Source organism: Macrobrachium rosenbergii, chromosome 8 (assembly GCF_040412425.1).
Source record: "Macrobrachium rosenbergii isolate ZJJX-2024 chromosome 8, ASM4041242v1, whole genome shotgun sequence".
In the NCBI taxonomy this organism is placed as follows: domain Eukaryota; kingdom Metazoa; phylum Arthropoda; class Malacostraca; order Decapoda; family Palaemonidae; genus Macrobrachium; species Macrobrachium rosenbergii.
The window spans coordinates 76,166,947-76,183,783 of record NC_089748.1 but is presented as its reverse complement, the minus strand read 5'-3'; the positions used below and the strand labels follow the sequence as shown (position 1 = coordinate 76,183,783).

At 35.2% G+C, this 16,837-nt stretch overlaps 1 long non-coding RNA gene across 1 annotated transcript in view; it reads left to right on the top strand.

Moving 5' to 3' along the window:
• The window catches only part of LOC136841287 (uncharacterized), a 139,941-nt gene that overhangs the window by 105,429 nt on the left and 17,675 nt on the right, over positions 1–16,837 (top strand). The gene's annotated exons all lie outside the window — the stretch shown is intronic.

Here is a 16,837-nt window from a genome sequence, read left to right as displayed (position 1 = left end):
TTGTATCAGGTATTTCAAAGTTTATGTGGAAACTAAACACATTCATTTTTAAAGCATTAGAAGCAATACTATAGAGAGAAAAAGTTTTAAGTGTAATCGAAGGTCATCAGCAACAGTGAGCATGTACTTATGTATACTAGAAGAAGTAGTGATGGATAAGACCCATTTTCAGTGCTTGTCGACCCATGACATTGTTTTGTTGAAACTAAGGCAATAATGCCCCCTTCATGAAGGTCTTCATAAGCTTACTTACCATCTCCTTACAATATCCGAGAATGTAGACTATTTAGCGTTATTGCGGGGGATATCTTATCTTGAAAGAAATTCTTTAACTATGGAAACTGAATTGGAAGAAGAACACTTCCCCTTGATTGCGTCCTACATCGTTGACTTTTGTACTCAAGCTCAATTGGACTCTGGGACTTGTGTGACAACAGTTATCAACGCCTACGTGTACAGATGTAGCTTCAATCCTGAGTGTTCCTGTCAATCAGTAATAAAAACAGAACATCGGTGAAACTGTGAACAGTCGTGTGCAGTTATATTTGATAAGCCTGCTGCACCTTATGATCCTTTGTTTAATTTGGTTTTAATCGTTTCCTTTTCTTCCTTTGGAAATCAGCGAATGTTACCTCCAGTTTTTGTCGAAAAGATGTGTAAGGAAAATGAACCTTCGTTCAATTATGCCAGTATAAGGAGCGAAAGATGAATTGTAACTAACTGCACATTCGAGCAAGGTTAACCAGTTTGCTAAGGAATTAATCGATTAGCGATTAACCTAGGTAACAGATGAAACAGCATATGTTGTTTTATCTTTATTGCGTTTAATGAGAAACTGACATCGAAATTACACAGTCAAGTGCACACCACAGACTTTCTAGTTCAGCGGGCCTCAGTTCTTGACTTGTATTTAATTTTATCTTGTAGCACTTAAGTAAATGGAAGTGAGTATTACAGTCTGTAGTTCAAGTCCTTCATTAAGAAGACATTCACACCAGTCTCACAGCCAACTCTCGTGGTAGAGAAGCTTTATGGCTGAAGAAATCATGTAGACGTGACCAGAGAAAGTCACTTTTAGATGTTAAGATGTAAAGCTTCCATTCCATTCATTGGTGATATATTTCTTAAACAGATAGAGCCTAATTCCAGTGGTCAGACCTTAGACACTATTGACGGAATTCATCTAGTCTTCATCAGTGTATATTTCCCCAAGTTGACGATGACAACCGTAATAACATTGCATAATGAGTTGAGGGAACACAAATAAGGAAGCAAAAGGAGGTAAGGGAAGGAAAGAGACAGTTCATAATATAACTCCAAACTTCATGGACGTAAATATACTTCTGAAATGTTTCTTTTTCTAAAAACAACGTGCCTTATCGCGGAACTATCTTTGACTTATTCTAGTTATGTAAAAACAGACTTGGGTTTACATTCATTAAGTAAAGCTCATTACTGTTATTTAAGTAGCTTACCAAGATATAATTGTGAATAGCACGCAACTGTTAGAACAACGCATTTTGTCAGTTATAAGTGATTGATTTATGTGTTCATGTTGATAGTTTCAATTTAAGAAAGCTGCTCTTTCTCCCTCATGTTCATGAAGGCGCTTTTCTACGTTATTATAAGTCATAGACCGCAAATGCCTCACGTTTTAGTTTACTGTAAAAGAAAGCTATTGAGATGGCTATTTGTCTGTCCGTCCGCACTTTTTCTGTCCGCCCTCAAATCTTAAAACTATAGAGACTAGAGGGCTGCAAATTGGTATGTTGATCATCCATCCTCCAATCATCAAATATATCAAATTGCAGCCCTGTAGCCTCAGTAGTTTGTATTATTTAAGGTTAAATTCAGCCATTATCGTGCGTCTGGCACCGCTATAGGTGTGCCAACAACACAGGGCACCACTTCGGGGCTGAGAGTTTCATGAGCCGCGGCTGAGAGTTTCATGGGTCGTGGCTGAGAGTTTCATACAGCATTATATGCTGTACAGAAAACGATTGCGCCAAAGAAACTTCGGCGTATTTTTTACTTGTTTCATATTATGTTTGATTTGATGATTTGATTCGATTCAGACATGTTAATCCTGTAGATATAAGAATTGATGTTAGTGAGTTTCCCTTTCATTTAATATCTCTTTTTTCTGAAGTATTATTGATAACGTTTTGTTTGATATTGTGTTTCACTTTCGCATAAACATGAAAATTACAGCCTCAGATACAAGCTGATTGCAGGTGTCTAGTACCGGTAAAAGTAATTGAGCGAAAATGCTTAGAGAAAGTTGGCACAGAGCAGTTTAGCAGTAGGTATAGAGCGGCGACCACAATACAGAAATAAAAAAGCGATTCGGTTTGGAAAGGAAAATCGAAATCAATCGAGGAATGAGATGTTTGCGTGAAAATGCAAAAACCAAGGTTTCCTAAACGCCCCCATTCCATTGCATCTTATCGGTTTTCTCCTCACTGACCTAAAGTCGCAGAGTGGTTAGTTTCTGGGAGTGGGTCACTCTTCCTTTTATTGATGTTCTCTCGTATGTCTGTTAAGCACGAAACGGTATCGATTATCTGCCAGGAGCACTGTCAGAGTTGGTTAAATTATTTTCTTTTATTTTCTTTATATAAACAAGTAAGAAATGCCCCGAAGTTTCTTCTGCGCAATCGAGTTTTCTGTACAGCGTTTAATGCTGTATAAAACTCTTAGCCGCGGCCCATGAAACTTTTAGCCACGGCCCGGTGGTGGCCTGTGTTCTTGGCACCTACAGCGATGCCAGGCGCACGATCATGGCTAACTTTAACTTAAAAAATGTAAAAACTACTGTGGCTAGAGGGCTGCAATTTGGTATCTTTGATGATTGGAGGGTGGATGATAACATACCAATTTGCAGCCCTCTAGCCTTAGTGGTTTTTAAGATCTGAGGGCGGACAGAAGCAGTGCCGACGGACAGGGAAAGCCATCTCAATAGTTTCCATCTACAAAAAAATAAAAATGTAGGCTTTCACATGACCCATTAATTCAGGTTGCTAATTAGTAATTTGGAGAATTCCTCTGAAACATTTTTTTATCAGTTACATTTTGTATTATTAGACATTTCTTTGATAATTACTGATTCTGCAACGCTGAACTTCGTCAGTTTTGCTTTGTAAAAGAACTTAGTGTTTGCTGAAATGACAAATGGATCTGACCCTTTCTTTACTCGTTCAAGATACCTGGTGTTCCCCTCTCTCTCTCTCTCTCTCTCTCTCTCTCTCTCTCTCTCTCTCTCTCTTTCTCTCTCTCTTGCTCCTTGGTATCTGAATTGATGCCCCTCTCATATTTCATTGATGTAAAGTATATATTCCTAATTCCCTTCCTCTCCCAATTTTAAATTTATTTGAAGCAGTTGCATTTAACTCTCATAATGTTTGTGTCTGCTTTAAACATCACAAGTGTTTTTATGCTTCATAAATAAGTTTACCTGATCCAGTGCCTCATTCTGCAGACTTCAAAGCTCTCCTTTACGGACTTTGCGAGCAGCTGAGTTCTGTTGTTTATTCCAAACCTGAAAAAAGAGAGAGAGAAAAAAAAAATGGAAAGGAATGGAGAGAAAATATGAAGCATGGGCTCGAAGTAGCTGTATCCTTTTTTCATAAAAGATTACATGATTTTAATTATTTGGAACAAATAGTACAAAAAGATAAAAAGGTACATACTCGTACACATACAGACAAAGAAAGAAAAACTGCAAACCAGAAAGGGCAGAAAAAGAGAAGCAGGATGAACGACTCACTTGGATTAAAATCAGAATCACAAAAGACAATGCGATTCTTACTAATACAGTCAAATGTCGAAATGGAATCACGTGTGATTAGATAGGCGATTTACTCGAAAGCTACGGAGTTACTTCTGATCTTAACTAGAGATTTTGGCAGGTGTCATTCAGAATGAGATCTCTCTCCCTCTCTCGCTCTGTTATATATATATGAAAATTATATATATATATATATATATATTATATATATATATATACATATATATATATATATATGTGTATGTATATATATATATATATATATATATATATATATATATATATATATATATATATATATATATATATATATATATATATATATATATATATATATATATATATATATATATATATATATATATATATATATATATATATATATATATATATATATATATATATATATATCATATATAGGGTATATGTATTTTTATAAAATATATATTTATATATGTATGTATGTAATATATAATATTTATATATATATATATATATATATATATATAAATATATATATATAAATATATATATGAATTACAGAATACTACAAATAAAAAAAACAGAAGGGCCAATTAAAAAACACTATAAACGAACAAAACAAAAATCTTTAAATAAAAAAATCTCTCTCTCTCTAATATATATATATATATATATATATATATATATATATATATATATATATATATATATATATATATATATATATATATACATATAGTATTGTTCTAGGTCATCGTTCATTAGGGTCATCATCCATTACTGTATCTACACTGTTATATATATAAAATAGAAAGCAGATCTGGACCAACCTATTATTCATGTTAAATCCATCCAAATTTATCTATATATATAGAAAATAGTTGTTTCGATTATTTTACAAATTTAGAATGGTTTGGTTTTCGAAAACTCTGGGCTTATCATTATTGCCTGTTATTAGCTTACTCCATGATGAGGAAGCGTACCTATTCCTGGTGGATCAATTCGTTCCATTATTGTATGTGACATAATTAAAGGGCAGTAACTGTCTTTATCATTTGAAAATAAAGACTAGATGGTGAACTGTTGTTCTTAGTGTCATCAGGTTTTTTTAATGGCTCCAAACCTTACTTTATTCTGTTGTGAAATATATATTTTCTAAATATTATCAAATGAAAACCGAAATTTAGCATAAAAATTCAATTTTTATAATTTGTATCCATTGTGTAATCCTATTTTTTAAAAATTTATAGTTTTTGGTTTGTGTTACTTTATTTTCCAAATTGAAAAAGTACTGAAGCAGAGTTGAAACGTCGGGAATATATTGACTTTTAAAACAACAGTATCATACACCGCTGTTTGGATGTTATTCAGGGGTGTCGAGGTAGGGTGTCTTGGGCCTCATTTGGCTGGATCACAATAGACTTTCAGGGTTGCTGATAAACAGACCATACCCCACCTCTGATTCTACCTGAGGGTGTCATGGAGGAGGGTTTGGAATTTTCATTAACATTAGGCCCTGGTGCTGTTTTACAAACGCAGAAATCCCACTATTTTCGAATATCTCTACTGCCTACCGTTTCTGGATTTCCTCTTACTGAAAGAAATAGTATTGTTTAAATATAGTGTGTTTAAACCCATAAAATCTTCCTATATTCTCCAGAGTTTTATTCTGGACAAAAAGCAATAAGGTTAAAAGTCAGTGTTTTCATCTATGTTTTTGAGCATTACGGGTATTAGCCCTGAATATATTTGATGAAATAGATAAGATTAGGATTGCAGGCAAAAAATTGAAATATCCTGATAGTGTATTTTAAAGTTGCATTTGAACAAAACAATACAGGATTTCAAAACCAGAAAGAACTACGTCACAACACAAAAAAATTTGCTTGTTCTGCCTTATAATAATAGTATGAAAATATCCCTCATCTTCTTAACTTTTGGTGTTAATGTCGCATTTAAAGAACAATACAACAATGAAAAATGTATTTATCAAGAACTCCCCAGACAATATTAAAGGGTGTGTATTAAAATTCATTTTGTAAGTCTTAAATCGCTTTTATATTAGCCAAACCAGGAAAGCACTCTAAAAATCGCTTATTTGAACAACATAACACTGTGAGATAAACAAAGGAACCAGTGTATATTTTTAAAACAAGACAATTTTGCTATCAACTGGGAAGGGGCAAAAGGATTGTATATTCTAATAATGCACTGGAAAGAACATCATTGAATCAGTTCATAAAGATTACGAAAGTTACAACCATAATATGAATATCAGTCAGGGATGTATAAACTTGATCCTTTAATATCAAAACGGAAGATAAAATTGTTTAAACTTTCCTGAGAACTCTGAGAAAGTGAAAATATTATTATCATATTTGTAAACTTACAGTATTTAGGGTAGTAATGTTAATGAGTTACCAAAGATCCATGACACCTGTCAGGTTTGGATCTGAGAGTGGCGTCATACAACGCCTTTTATCAGCAATGACTAAATCTTTGGATTTTTGGTTGAGCCATGAGTTACAAAGATTCTACTTTAAAACACCAGTCAATTGAAATAGGGATATGGAGCCTCTTTCAGACCTGTTCATATAGCTTTGATTCTCACACTCTGATCCTTAACAATGGCTTGGAAATAAATATTTTAAACCGGTCAGGACCTGAACCCCGTTTCTTATTTACAGTTTTAGTGTGATTTCACGTACGTTGATAATAATCATATTACACCTGGCTGTGCTATATATATATATTATTATAATATATATATTATATATATATAGGTTGATGGCATGGCAATGGGTGTGTCTCTCGTGTCCTGTGTGCCATGATTGAAGTGCTGGCCTCCCATATTTCTTTAATCGATTTTTTATTTTTCCCATTTTTATATTTCTTATTTATGTTATTACAATCTAAATCTTCAATATTATTATTTGATCATTATTTTTCCTTGAGGGCTAAATTTACAACATCACAATGTTAGTGAAACTCAATAAGTGGTAGAGGGTGATTAAACAGTTTTTATTTTCCTTTCTTCTAGGCCACAGATCAGTACGGAAGCCAAAATAATCCTTTTTAATAACGATTTTTAGCAAAAACAAGTAGTTTACAGGGTATAAAATAAAATTTATACACTTTTGTTCCTTTCATTTAAAATTAAGCTTATCTTATCTCCTCCACAGCCATTAACGCACATTCTGATTGTTCGTTTCCCTTGTACGTAAACATTTATTAAATTATATTAAAGGAAAGAGAGCGGAGTCTGAACTGGTCATTAAGATACTTACGCTTTGCATCTTTGATTGATATCGGTACTTTTTCATGAGGGTGGCAAAAAGATTAGTTAACGTTGACCTTATCGGTCATCTTTAATGAAAGAGAAAGGTGGTGATAATAAATATTGCTCTTCAAAAGCCAACTTTCAGTTATTTATATTTTTAACGTTTGCATCTTTGTGCAAAAAAACACATTTTATAACTATGTATTTTGCTCTACAAAACCGGTAAACATTTTTTCTATGCGGTCGTAAATATTTATGTTAGGAAAAAGTACTTTTAAATTGTAATTTTTTTATAACCTTTAACACGGTAACTAAAAATTAAGGATATTTTAAAACTACTGTGATATTGTAAACCTATTTAATTGCATTTACATGCTTTAAGGACATCACAGAGTCTGCTTACAACGACATGTTCTCTGTAAGAATCGAATCAGTCTGCAGACATGTATGCTCATTTATCATTTCGGAGAATATACATGTATATATATATATATATATATATATATATATATATATATATATATATATATATATATATATATATAATATATATATACACACACACACACACACACACATATATATATATATATATATATATATATATATATATATATATATATATATATATATATATATATATATATATATATATATATATATAGATATAGCATGTATGCCGCATGCTAAACACCATTGAATAATAAATAATCATGGGGTTCCTTTATTTTACATTATTCATTATTTTTTTCCCCAGTGTTTTCTTCTCAGGCACAGCAATTTCTCTCTCACTCAGTCTGAAGACTGGCTTCATTTTGTATCACGCTAAAGTTTCAGTTGCTTTGGATTTTTCCTTTAAAACTGATATTTAAGCTGATGTGTTACACGTCTAAATCTCGGTCACTCTGGAGTCTCCATAACGACAAATTGTCTGAATTTGACTCAATTCTGTGGAAAGGCGCGCGCGCCTGAATTCTAGCAACTGGAAGTGTGCGTATAAATTGACCCTTTTTAAAGAGAGGGATCGGATTCCTTGCGGTGGGGGTCTTCTGAACAGGTTGTGTGCAGCTAACCATGGCTGTAATATTTCATCCCACATAATCATCTCATCGTCCAGCTTGAGGTTATCCACTTCCTGTATCTCATCTGCTATGCTATTTTGATTAAAATTCGGACCCTTTGCATGAGCACGTCCTGAGGCCTTTGAGTGATCTCATTTTCATTCCTTTATGGGGAAAAATTATATTTTTATCAAGCGTCTGGGTTTAATCTCTTCATGGCGATAAAACAGACTTTCCCAAATCAAATGAAATTTAGCCTCTTGGGCGGTTTTGCCACGAAACGTGAGTTGTCTCCAAAATGAATGACAGTTTTAATGTATTACGTTGAATGTTATTAGCTGTAATGAACTCCACTCGCGTTGTACAAAATAGGAATGGCAAACAGCGACCCTCTGGAGAAAGTGAAAATTATGATATTCTACAAATATGATGGCTGTGTTTGTCGCTTACCTCATGTTAAGAAATGAAACTCCATTCCTCATAGGTTTCCTATACTGTTTCCTGTCTGTCATATATACTGTATATATAATATATATATATATATCCATATATATATATATATATTTATTTATATAATATATATATATATAGTATATATATATGCCTATTATATATATATATATAATATATATTTAAGTATATACATATACAAGTATATGATATAAATATAGATATATATATATATACATATATATATATATCCGTATATATATATATATTATATATATATATATATAAATGGATACCTATATGTGTGTGTTGTGTGTGTGTGTGTGATATCAAGACCTGAACTTTTTAAACTGGATGTTGTCTAGCGGAGGTATTTGTTCAAGAGTAGTTACAAGCTTTCTAGGACTAATAGTAAGGACTGAAAGAAAGAGAGTTTATGACTATTTTTGAATAAATATCTCCTAGGACTCATCAATTTAAATTAGGTCTGTTATTTATTATACATACACACACACACACACATAGGTTATACAGAATAATATATATATATATATATATATATAATATTTGATATATATATATATATATTATATATATATATTTGTGTGTGTGCACAGGAAACACAGTATAACCTGCATACACGTCACAAAATCTATGAGGAATGAAGCTTCATTTCTTAACATGAAGAATACCAAACTCACCCATCACATTTGTAGAATGTAATAATTTTCAAATTCTCCCATAGAAAAAGGTTTTTGCTATTCCAGTATATATATATATATATATATATATATATATATATATATATATATATATATATATATATATATATATATATATCTTGTTTTTATATATATATATAATTTATATTTGTACAAAAAGAGAGAGAGAGAGAGAGAGAGAGAGAGAGAGAAGAGAAGGTTTAGGTCATAGTAGATATATATATATTACTTTCAGGTGCAAATCTTACTAAAGAAGTTTTCGCCGTTTGTAGTTCGTTCCGGAATTGGTGCTGTATTATAGGATAGAGGATATGCCGTTCCAGTTTTAAGTTTTGCTTTTTAACTTTGTTTTAGTTTTCTGTAAAAGAAAACTATTGTGCCGGCTTTGTCTTTCCGTCCGCACTTTTCTCTGTCCGCCCTCAGATCTTAAGAAGTACTGAGGCTAGAGGGCTGTAAATTGGTATGTTATCATCCACCCTCTAACCATCAAACATACCAAATTGCAGTTTTTATTTTATTTAAGGTTAAAGTTAGCCATAATTGTGCCTCTGGCAATTATATAGGATAGGCCACCACCTGGCCGTTGTTAAAGTTTCATGGGCCGCGGCTCATACAGGATTATACTGAGACCACCGAGAGATAGATCCATTTTCGGTGGCCTTGATTATACGCTTTAGCGGCTGTACAGTAAACTCGATTGCGCCGAAGAAACTTCAGCGCATTTTTTACTTGTGTTGCTTAGAAACTACGAATCAATCATACCGTCCTAAAGTTTGAATGAGTATTGTGCCCAGCAAGCTAGAGATTTCGCTACCAGTTGAAAAGAAGTTTGCCATATAATCAAACAGCTTGTGAGTTTTTGTCGTAAAGCAGGAGAAAATTTGAGATTTCAAAAAGTCCAACCGTTCAAATGCTTTTGTCGAAAGGAAAGGAAAAAAAAACTGTAAAAGTTGCCGTAAAAAAAAGTAACGATAGCATTGAGACATGAGTTTCCCTCTTTCTGACCAAGCGAAGATAAGGCTGAAGATGGAGAGGTTTTCTTTTATCGCCTTCATAAAAAATGGAAGCTAAGGAGACGGGAACGGGAAAAGGGGCCAAGGAGGCGGGAAAAGGGAAAGGTGCGATGTCCTTCTTAATGCTGGGAACTACCGCCAGGTGTCAGCACTTTGGACCCGCCCTTAAGCCTCGAAGATTTATAGTAGGTAATTGGAAATTACCATTTAGATTTCGTCTTGTTTGCTTGTATTTAGCTCAGTTGCATACACAAAGTTTTCGTCTGAAAGGAAGGGAAATATTTCGCTGTCGGAATAAACCAAATGTCCTCATGGGTGGTGATGAAGAAAATAACCCTTAATGACAGGCATTTTGAAGGCCAGCCATATCTTATTAACATGACAGCAAAAGTTACAGGATCGATTAAAGAGGCTTATAGGTGAATTTTATATCTAAAACTAAGGTAGAAATAGCCATTTGTTATATGAAAGTTCACCGTCAATATGTTAAACGTTCATTACATATATATTTTCGTGCAATTTCATTGTAAATATATTGTGCACATACATATATGTGTGCATGTGTTTGTATATATATATATATATATATATATATATATATATATATATATATATATATATATATATATATATATATATATATATATATATATATATATATTTTTATATTTTTATTTTTTTATTTTTATTGAATATTTTATATTATATATATATAAGAATATTTACAAACATAAAAACAAATCTCACACATGCACACACATATATATATGTATGTATATTTGTGTGTATATATATTGTTACAGACTGGACTGAGGAGATGAGAATTTACACACAAAATTATAATTGATGCTGCCACAAAACCAAAGGAGTCCAGTTTGTAAACAAAAGGGGATTTAATTGAAGACTTACCTCAGAATTTTCCTGGAGTTATAATTTAAGGTGGAAGGTCGCCATATTGGAATTTAGAATTCGTTTGCCAATTTACAGTGATTTATTTATAGAACTTAGCAAATTAACATTAGCAAATCAACAGTTAGACACCATACGACATAATCACAGAGGGACAGATTCATGATAGGGCACAGTAACAATAATGACAAGCATTGGCAACAGGCAAGTGGATAAAAATGGGGCCAATCTACAATAATCAGTTCAATGATAATAATTACATTCAGTCTGCCATAATCAGTTCAGTGGTAATAATTACATTCAGTCTGCCCTGATTATATGGACAGTAATGTCTATGATGGTGTTCCAGGATGGAGGAAATACTTCATGAAAATAGTTGGCCACAACAGGAACTTCTCTGAACTACGACCAGGTATAAATTCAATTTGGGTGGCAGGCGAGGTATGAAGCAGGATTGTGACGCACCACGTGTATCTCGTCTCCTGAAAGAGACGGTTCATTAGCCCTGCTCAAACTAAGGGAAATGAAGTCTCCCTACAGAAGATTTTGGGAGATACGTTCTTAAATACAACACATAACGTATCCTAGAAGGTGCTTTGATGAAAGCACGTAAATATGATCTGAGGATTGGAGCTGCGTGTGTGTTAACGATGAACATGTAATTATACGTGCCCAAAGTTAACTAGCTCCGGTTCTTAGACAGCCCTTAGATTGCACTGGTGGAGGGATAAATGATTGTTATATCGGGATCTTTACTCGAATTCGAAGTACGTAAATAAGGCAGGGGATACAGGCAAGATTGTGACAAAGGGAAGATTGTTTCGTGGAGGAATAGGTTAAAAGTTTAAAAGAAATGGAAATTAGAGAGTTAAGTACAAGGGACAGGGCTGGCAGTAGACAACTCGCAATGTACAAACCTTTAATGGTGGTTACAGGCGCCTGAAATCGGATAGGCTGTAGTCGGCGATCGCCACATCAGCGGAGATGGAAGAAGCGTCTGCTCCGGACGAAAACAGTGGAGAGTCTCTCTTTTCCTGCTTTCGAAAAGCAGGCCTCATTCGGCGTTGGGGGGGCAGGGGGCAGCTGTACCCGCAAGCATGTCAAAAGGCCAGCAAAATCACAGAGAAAAGGAGTCCTTAGGTCTAAGGCCTGACAGAACAAAATCCTACCGCATCCCCTAATTTTGATACGCCTATAGGGCTGTCTGAACATTAATTGCTACTCCCGCTCAGGCGATGGGGGAGATGGGGTTGTGAGTATGGTTCCCGCATCGTACGATCTTTAAGGGGGGGAAATCTAGGTGTGTTCTGGTAGCAGGGGGGTTTTAAGAGGGAGGCTCATTGTCTTACCCGGCGTGGGCGTTTCCTGTAGGCTTGGGAACATGCGTTCTCTGTCCCTGTGTGAAAACAACAGAGTTCCGCCATATTGGCGCCAGCTATAAGCTAACGGGAAATATATCCTCTAAATAAGTTAGCTAGATAGGAGCTAAATAGGAGGGGGAATGGATATTCTTAACAATATATATGTATGTATACTGTATATATATACTTACTAGCTGACCAACCTGACACTGCCCAGGAAATCTGAATAAAAACTGGTAAACTCTCTCTCTCTCTCTCCTCCCAACACCCCCTCTGCTCTCTCTCTCACTTTCTCTCCCTCTCACTCTCTCCCTTTCCTGTTGAGATAGTTGCTTCAGTTACATTGCCCTGCATTTTTTACATTAATTTCACCACACCCAATTCCTATCAGGCCTGAACTTGGACTTAAAGGGCATCGGAAGTGTCTGTATTCATCCCAGTAACCTCAAAGACTATCGTTTAGACACTAATATCTGTCATTTTTTACATTTTATTTTTCAACCCTTCTCACCCCACTTCCTATCAGTGCTGAACTTTGACCTAAAGGGCGTCAGGAGTATTACTATTCATCTCAGCAACCTCAAAAACTATGGATTAGACATTAATATCAGTTGTTTTCAGTTTTTTTGTATATTTAACCACCTTCCCACTCCTTTTCACCCCCGTTCCTATCGGAGCTGAACTATGACTTAAAGGGCATCGGGAGTGTCACTGTTCATCTCAGCAACCTTGAAAACTATGGATTAGACACTAATATCTGTCGTTTTCAGTTATTTTTTTTACGTGTCACCCCCTTCCCACCACCCTTCCTATCAGGGCTGAACTTGGTCTTGAAAGGCATCAGGACTAACTATTCATCCCAGTGACCTCGAAAACTATGGATTAGACACCAGTATCTGTCGTTGTCGGTTAATTTTACATGTCATCCCCTTCCCACCCCTTCTCACCCCCCTTCCTATTGGGGCTGAACTTGGACTTTAAGGGCATCAGGAGTGTCACAGTTCATCTCAACGATCTCAAAAACTATGGATTAGACTCTACTATCTGTCGTTTTCATTTATTTTTACGTCAACTCCTTCCTGTTGGGGCTGAATTTGGACTAAGAAGGCATCGGAAGTGTCATTATTCATCTCAGTGACCTTGAAAACTTTGGATTAGACACTAATATAAGTTGTTTTTGGTTACTTTTACATATCGGCCCTTCCCACTCCTTCTCATATCCCCCTTCCTATCAGGGCTGAACTTAGACTTAAAGGACATCAGGAGTGCACTATTCACCTCAATGATCTCAAAAACTATGGATCAGACACTAATATCTGTCATTTTTGTTTATTTTTACATGTCACCCCCTTCTCACCCCTTCTCACCCCCCTTCCTATCGGGGCTTGAATTGGACTTAAAAGGCATCAGGAGTGTCAATATTCATCTCAGTGATCTCAAAAACAATGGATTAGACTGCTAACTGTCGTTTTAGGTTATTTTTTACTTGTCACCCCCTTCTCACACCCCCTTCCTAGGATTGAACTTGGACTTAAAGGGCATCGAGAGTGTCACTATTCATCTCAGTGACCTTGAAAACTATGATGAGACAATAATATCTGTGGTTTTTGGTTATTTTTACATGTCACCCCTTCCCACTCCCTTGTCCTCCCTTCCCTATCGGGGCTAGACTTAAAGGGCATCGAGATGTCAGTATTCATCTCAGTGACCTCAAAAACTATGGATTAGACACTAATATCAGTCGTTTTCTGTTATTTTTATGTTACCCCTTTCCACCCCTTTCTCACCCTCCTCCCTGTCGGGGCTGACTTTGAACTTAAAGGGGATCCAGAGTGTCACTGCTCATTTCAGAGACCTCGAAAACTATGGATTTGACGCTAATATCTGTCATTTTCAGTATATTTACATGTCACCTCCTTCTCACCCCCCTCCCTGTTGGGGCTGAATTTGGACTTAAAGGGCATAGGGAGTGTCACTATTCATCTCGGTGACCTTGAAAACTATGGATTAGACACCAATATCTGTCGTTTTTGGTTATTTTTACATCACCTCCTTTCCACCCCCTTCTCACCCCTCTCCCTATGGGGATTGAATTTGGATTTGAAATGTGTCGGGAGTGTCACTATTCATCTCAGCGACCTGGAAAGCTATGGATTAGACACTAATATCTGTTGTTTTCAGTTATTTTTACATGTCACCCCTTCCCACCCCCTTCTATCCCCCCTCCCTATCGGGGCTGAGTTTGGACTTAAAGGGCATCAGGAGTGTCACTATTCATCTTGGCAACCTCGAAAACTATGGCTTAGACACTAATATCTGTCGTTTTGAGTTATTTTTACATTTCACCCCCTTCGCACCCACTCCCACACCCCATCTTTGGTGGCAGTGATGTCTTACCCCCACAGTTTTCCTTCCAGATGGTAAGTCATATGTATACCAAAAAGCACAAAATTAACTTTAATATTTTTTCAGAATACCCAGATCATGTCAAGAAGATTCTTGTGTTTTCATGGAATGAGTGACTAAAACTTTACATCTTGTAAAGTAATTAATTTTGAAATGATATATGGATGCCATCTTGAATTTCCTGCCTGTTTGTCTTTCCGTTCTTGGCTGATAAAGATTATTTTTTCATTGGGTGAAACTGTGCAAAAAAGATATGGTTATTTATCTTTGTAATTTCATGTAGATAGGTATTCATTGCGATTGTGTCGAATAATTTGTATGCAGTTAAGTTGTAAAAAATATCACAATTGGAAACAACGAATGTAAAATTTGGTAAGAGTAATTATTTATGTAACTAAAACCCTTGAATTTTTAAACTATTTGCTGGATGGCTGGAAAATGTGTTATTGTATGTGATTAAAGCATTTACTATTAAATTTTTCCATACATAATTTTTTATAATTTCTCAGAAAAAGGTAACTTTTATTTGTTCTACTCAGTGTTTGAAAATAGACCGAAATATTTCTCTTTGTTCGAGTCTTGCGTTGGAAAATTGATTTCATGTTTACGCTGTCGTCTCCCAGATGGATGAGAAGTTTTTGTAACGTCACCAGGTAGAGCAAATACTAACAATCTCTGGTTTCTCTGTCTCGGTACATAGTTTATTTTTTCCCCCTCGCACCTTATCTTCTTAGCTTACTCTTATCAGATGCATCCGGAATTAAGAGATGCTTTGTTCATGGCACCAGATTTAGGTATGCACTACATTTTTTGCAATTAGACGGCATGAATGGAAGCAATTATCTTCTTTTGAAAAGTTGCCGGTTCTATTTTGTCCACAACATTTCCCATCGCATTGCCGGTCGTGTGTGCCATGAGTGCTTCTTTTCGGACGCCTGTACCCTTGCTGGCGCACTAAGTTATAATTCATAAACTTGTAACAAAAGCGCCTTGCTGGGGAACGTAAGGAGCGAAGCGAGTGCTTGCTGAATGCCCAAGGATTTTCGTACTCTGAAAAGAGGTATGTGTGCTATTAACTGGGATAACAGCTCGCAGTGTGCCGAGATAGATAACTATAAACAGGATGACTTGTGGAACTAAGCACGAAGTTATTTGACACCCGCTTAGATAGCATAATTTAAGGTGATTCTTGTTTCGATAAAGCTTATGGGAAATGCTTTGGAGAACAGACCTACCACGGCCTAAACTTGAAGATATGAAGGAAATATGCAATTTTGGGTAACTTAAGTTGTGCATAGACAAGTTTCTCAGGATATTGCCCTAAATGCAAAAAATTGATAGTATATTAACGCTAAACGTATATGCATTCAGACTTGAGCTATGTCTCATTTAAACGAAAATGAATAAGTTTCTAAACAATATTTGACGACGTAGTATGCATAAATTTTCACACCTATGTGACATTTATTAACAGCTATTGGTCTTCTCAGCTTGATCCCTATTCTGGGTTGGTGTTTCTTATGATCCTTTCCAGGTGCTTCTAGCGCTCATTGAAAGGCTTGTTTTCACAAATTCTCGTTCACCAGACTTGCCTTCCGATTATTTGTTACATGTTGTCAGTGCTGAAGAGTATAAAATCGGAAAACTCGTAGAATTACTGCAACAACTTATCAGGTGATGAATATTGCGAAAGTACCCCGCTAATTGGTAGTGTCAATTTGCATGTAATAAAGGTCTTAAAGAGCAGCACAAAAATCTTAAATGCATACTTTGGTTACTTAAAGATAACTGCAGAAGTTAACGTATAACCAGGGCACTGTGGTGTAATTTTGGATTCATGATCTCATCAGCAAAAAAAAGAAAAAA